Genomic DNA, 6,012 nt, shown 5'->3' with positions numbered 1-6,012 from the left:
TGACTTGCCATAAGATGTGACATCACATTGGTTTTAGAGATGACTGGGTCATAGCTGACAAGGGGACAGGAAGACAGGAACAAGTGACAGGGGCAGGGCCTTGGGGAGAAGACACACAGCAGGGTCGAGGCTTAACAGAAGAGATGGGGCAAGATTCCAATTTCAGGGAACCATCTACCAGCAATTAGAAAGGTGGCCACCCAGTGTAGTGTGCATAGACTGACTCCCCAGTTCATCACATTGACACAGCACAGTCAGGACAGGGAAGGGTTTAATGTCTCTCTGTATGTCCAGGAAGTGATTCAGGGAAGAGGCCCCAACACCATGCACCAGCCAGCTCTGCACAGAGCTCAATGTGAGAGCCAGAGCACAAGGAGGAAACATTTAGATCTTTTATGAGTAAAGAGCTGGAGCAGCTTGCCCTGGATCTGTTTGGTCCTCACCCCATAAATGATGGGGTGCAGAACAGGGGGGACGAGGTGGTACACACAGGTAATGAGAATGAGGACATACAGTGGTACATTGTGACCAAACCGCAGCATGAGAGAGGAGAATAAATCTGGGATGTACAAAGCTGAAATGGCACAAAGATGAGAGATGCAGGTCCCAAAAGTTTTGAGCCGGGCATCCTTTGTGGGAGGTGGAAGATGGCCCGGAGGATCAGAGTATAGGACACGGTGATAAAAACCACGTCCATTCCGATCATAGAGAGAAGATCAAACAGTCCATAGTAACTATTGACGCGGATGTCAGCGCAGGCCACTTTCACCACAGCCATATGCCGACAATAGAAGTGGGGGATGATGTTGGTTCTGCAATATGGCCACTGCCTTATCAGGACGGGCAAGGGCAATATGAGCAAACCACTGCGCAGCACCACGGCCAGGCCTATCTTGGCCACAACAGAGTTCGTCAGGATGGTGGAATGTCTCAGGGGATGGCAGATGGCCACGTAGCGATCCAAAGCCATAGCCACGAGGATTCCAGACTCCATCCCTGAGAGGCAGTGAACAAAGTACATCTGGGTGAGGCAGGCACTGAAACTGATCTCCCTGGAATTGAACCAGAAGATGCTCAGCATTTTGGGTACAGTGGATGTGGACATGACCAGGTCAGTGACAGCCAGCATGCAAAGGAAATAGAACATGGGCTCATGGAGGCTCGGCTCCCTCTTCACGATGAACAGGATGGTGAAGTTCCCCAACACGGCTATGGCGTACACAGCACAGAAGGGGATGGAGATCCAGATATGGGCAGCCTCCAGGCCAGGAATGCCCAGCAGGATGAAGGTGGAGGGTTGGTGAAGTCGGTTGTGTTAGAATCTGACATGGTGTAGGGAGAAAGTATCCAACTCTGAGGCATAAGGGTGTCTTCTGCATTTACCGTATGCTCCCTGACTTCCTGTGTGTTCCCAGGATCTCGGGTGATAGTCACAGTAGAAATGCCTGCACGGAGAGACAACGTTAATATGAGACACTGCATGCAGTAGTGGAGGCTGTTCTCATGGGAGAAGCAGATTGAGCACTCTTCACACACTGAAAAATGACATTTTCATTATTCAGAGAGAATAACTATGAACAATAACCCTACTAAATCCAATACATATTTTGTTGTGCTCCCTGCATTAATCATTCCTACACTTTGTGGTGGGGGAACCTTAAGAGGCACCAGCAGGAAACACAAGTGTGGATACTCGTTATCCATCATTGTTCCTTAAAGCAATGAGAGCCGGGCTAGGGAGTCCATGCTGTAGGGAGTTCCCCATTCATCCAGTTGCTCGAAATCAGAGAGGGGAAAGAAACAAACTTTTGGGATGACATGTGCTGGGAGAAACATCCCAACTAGAACATACCTCAGGGGAAAGACCTGGACGCCATTGATAGCAGCTCAAGAGAAACACCTGCTCATTCGCAGCAGTGGACAAAACAAAACAATGTTCAGATCATTAAGATATGGGATGGAGCTTAACTTGTTCAGGAATGTGCTCAGTTTGGTCACCCAGTCTCTATTAAGGATAGAAAAGTCTGGGACTCTTTAGTTTATACAAGGGACAAAGATGAGGACATATGATATAGGAGAGGAAAATTAAAAAAATGAAACTGATTTACAGTCAAATGGACAGTTCCCAACCAGTACTATTGATAGACACTTAGTGCTCCAAGAGGACTAATTCCCTAAAGATGAGGAAAATTGTTAGCAAAACAGATTGGAAGGAAAAATTTAGACAAAAAAAATATGAATGAATATTGGTAATTCTATGATAACGTTTTATTAGATATCAGAAAACTCACAATTCCAGAGTCAACATAGTGAACAAAGTTGGGTAAAAACTCAGTTTAGTGGTAAGGTGAAGGCAACAATTAGAGGGAGGGAAGCAATATGTAACAAAGAGGAAAAAGGGGAAATAGCTGGCCAGCAATAGAAATCAGAAGTTAAGAAAATTGATAAAGACCATTAAGACACCAGGGAAAACTCCATGTTTGCAGGGCTGTGAATCACAAAAAGGAATTTATTAAATATATTAAGAACAAAAGAAATCCTCAAAAGGATTTCTGTCAATTCCTGTGTTAAATGTAAAATATTAAAATATAAAAGGATTTTTTTATTAAAAAATTGACAAGGTTAAGAAAAAAATGGAAAAGCTGGTATGGGATTAGTTTAAAAAAGTCAAGAAATGTATGTAATGCCAGTCACCAATAGGGTTTATGCAAAACAGGTCTTGTCAAATAAACCTGATTTCATCCTTTTCTGAGAGTACACATTGGTTGATCAAGGGTACACAGTTGGTGGATCAAGCGAACAACGCTGATGCAACAAACCTTGATTTCTCAGAGGCCTTTGATTTAATAGTGGAAAATACTGAGTTGGTGAGTTGGAGCAGGGAAAGGATTTTACCTCTGCACATGGGATTGGTGAAACAAACTGCATCCAGTTCCGGAGTCCACATTTGAAAAAAGATGTTGAAAACTTGGAGACAGTGCAGAAAAGAGCCACAAAAATGATTGGAGGATAGAGAAAATGATGGATTGTTAGACTTGAAGGTATAGATCTCTTAACTTATCAAGTATCAGAGGGGGAGCCCTGTTAGTCTGGATCTGTAAAAGCAGCAAAGAATCCTGTGGCACCTTATAGACTAACAGACGATTTGGAGCATGAGCTTTCGTGGGTGAATACCCACTTTGTCGGATGCAGGCTTATCAAAAAGATTATCAAAAAGTAACTTGTCAAAAAGATGATCAAGCGGAGACTTTCATGGGGAGAAAATCATGGCTAATAATGGGCTCTGTAATCTACTGGAGAAAGGCTGAGCGAGACCAAAGGGCTGGAGCTGAAGCCAGGTAAATTCCAGCTTGAAAATAGGGCCAAATATTTCGCAGTGATGGTGATTAACCATTGGGACACACTGAGAAGGGAAGTGTTGGATTCTCCAATTCCCCATGTTGGCAGATCCAGACTGGTTGTTTTTCTGGAAGATCTGCTTGAAAGGTTGTTTACACTTAAAATGCTACAGCGTTGCTGCCATAGCGCTTCAATATAGACACTACTTACACAGATGGAAGGGTTCTCCCCTCAGCACAGGTAATCCCCAAGAGGTGGTAGCGAGGTCGATGGAAAAATTCATCTCATGCTGCCTACACCAGGGCACAGATTATCCAACAAGTTCTTGGAATGTATTGGAGACAATTTTTTGTTGCAGAAGCTGGAGAAACCTACTTGGAGAGAGGCTGTTCTAGACTTGATTTTGACATATAAGGAGGAACTGGTTGAGAATTTGAAAGTGGAAGGCAACTTGGGGGAAAGTGACCATGGAATGATAGAGTTTATGATTCTAAGGAATGGTAGGAGGGAGAACAGCAAACTAAAGACAATGGATTTCAGGAAGGCAGCCTTGAGCAAACTCAGGGAGTTGGTAGGTAAGATCTCATTGGAAGCAAGTCTAAGAGGAAACACAATAGAAGACAGGTGTTTTTTTCAGAGAGACATTATTAAGGGCACAAGAGCAAACTATCCCCCTGCATAGGAAAGACAGGATGTCTGGCAAGAGACCACAGTGGCTTAACCAGGAGATCTTGACTGAGCTAAAAATCGAAAAGGGATCCTAAAAAAAGTGGAAACAAGGTCACATTACAAAGAAGAAATATTAGCAAATAACACATGTATGTAGGGGCAAAATGAGAAAAGCCAAAGCACAAAAGATCAAAATAACTGGAGACAAAAGGGAAACAAGAAAACATTCCACAAATCCCTTAGGAGCAAGCGGAAGAGCAAGGACAGGGTAGGTCCGTTACTAAATGAAGAGGGAAAAACAAAAGAAGAGAAGTGGAAATGGCAGAGGTGTTTAATGACAGTATGAATTTTAGTCCCTAACATTTGAAAAAGAAAGCAACTGAATGAAGTGCCTATTGCAATAACTGTTTGGTAGCAAATATAAGTTATAATACAAGTCTGCTCTTTTATTTTCCTTGAACAGTTTGCTAGTTGTAATTCTTTGGTTGTTCAGGCTTAGTGTACAGTAAGCAGTCTGTTCTCATTGTCAAATAGTGTGTGAAGGGAATGCAGGAACTGGTAATGGGACAGTTTTAAACAGCAAAGAATCCTGTGGCACCTTATAGTCTAACAGACGTTTTGCAGCATGAGCTTTTGTCGGTGAATACCCACTTCGTCGGATGCAAGTCGAGAGAAATGACTGCATCCGACGAAGTGGGTATTCACCCACAAAAGCTCATGCTGCAAAACGTCTGTTAGTCTATAAGGTGCCACAGGATTCTTTGCTGCTTATACAGAACCAGACTAACACGGCTACCCCTCTGAGTTTTAAACAGTTTTGTTTTATGCAATATATGGAAGCAACTATAAAGAATATATTTAGCAATTTTATATTAACACAATGATAAATACAGCTGGGCCATGTCAATGTGAATTATCTAAACATTGTGAGTTGCATTGTGACTGGATTACTTGTGCTGCTTTTCAGAATGAAGCGGTGGCTATTTCTTGTTGGGGTTGCATAGTATAACAGTTGTAAGGAGAAGTTGTGTGTGTCTAATGAAACAGTATCTGAGAACTAAAAACACTACCTCAGCGAGTTTCATTTGTAATTCAAAGATTTCAAACTTCTTTGTTCTTGCTGTGTCAGAATAAACTATAATAACCTGCAAAAATTAAAACTCCAACATTCCTAAATGGGCATTTGTTTTTTCCAATTTCATTAGGCTATAAACCTGTTTTGCATGTTTTCTAATACAATCTCCGTGGGTTGGTGTCCTCTCTGAGTACCACTTTTATTCTGTTTTGTATTTGTATATTTGTCGAAGTAGGAATGGTAAATAAGCTACTGGAACAGTATGGATGTGTCTTGGTGAAAATTAGAGTACAAGTCTTTGGTTTTGTTTTGTTTTTACAGTTGGGCAACCGCCTTGGGCCCAACTGTACTAAGCCAAAAGTGATTTACCAGCAGCAGTGGTAGCAATGGTTGTTTTCACACAACGCACAGTCAACCTGTGGAAATCTTTGCCAGAGGATGATGTGAAGGCCAAGGCTATAACAGGGCTCAAAAAGGCTAGATAAATTCATGGAGGATGGTGAGATTCTGTGGCCTGCATTGTGCAGGAGGTCAGACTAGATGATCATAATGGTCCCTTCTGACCTTAAAGTCTATGAGTCTATGAGGTCCAACAGTGGCTATTAGCCAGGCTGGGCAAGGATGGTGTCCCTGGCCTCTGTTTGCCAGAAGCTGGGAATGTGCAACAGGGGATGGATCACTTGGAGATTCCCTGTTCTGTTCATTCCCTCGGGGGCACCTGGCATTGGCCGCTGTCAGAAGACAGGATACTGGGCTAGAGGGACCTTTGGTCTTACCCAGTACGGCCGTTCTTATGTTCTTATGACTTATTTGTTTCAGTTTTCACCAGGACAGTTAGTGGTGTTTGGACACCCAACATAGAGAATTCCAGTGAAAATGGGGTAGGTTCAGGTGCTAAAATAGGAAATGAGCAAGTTAAAAGTTACTTG

The 6,012-nt window shown here is 42.8% G+C and overlaps 1 pseudogene; it reads right to left on the bottom strand.

Moving 5' to 3' along the window:
- Positions 1-428: 428 nt before the first annotated feature.
- LOC120372179 lies at positions 429-2,308 on the bottom strand (annotated as a pseudogene).
- Between the last annotated feature and the right edge of the window lie 3,704 nt (positions 2,309-6,012).

The sequence above is a fragment of the Mauremys reevesii genome, linkage group 1, assembly GCF_016161935.1.
Source record: "Mauremys reevesii isolate NIE-2019 linkage group 1, ASM1616193v1, whole genome shotgun sequence".
NCBI classification, from domain to species: domain Eukaryota; kingdom Metazoa; phylum Chordata; order Testudines; family Geoemydidae; genus Mauremys; species Mauremys reevesii.
Note: the sequence above shows the minus strand (reverse complement) of the source record. Positions and strands in the feature narration are given on the sequence as shown.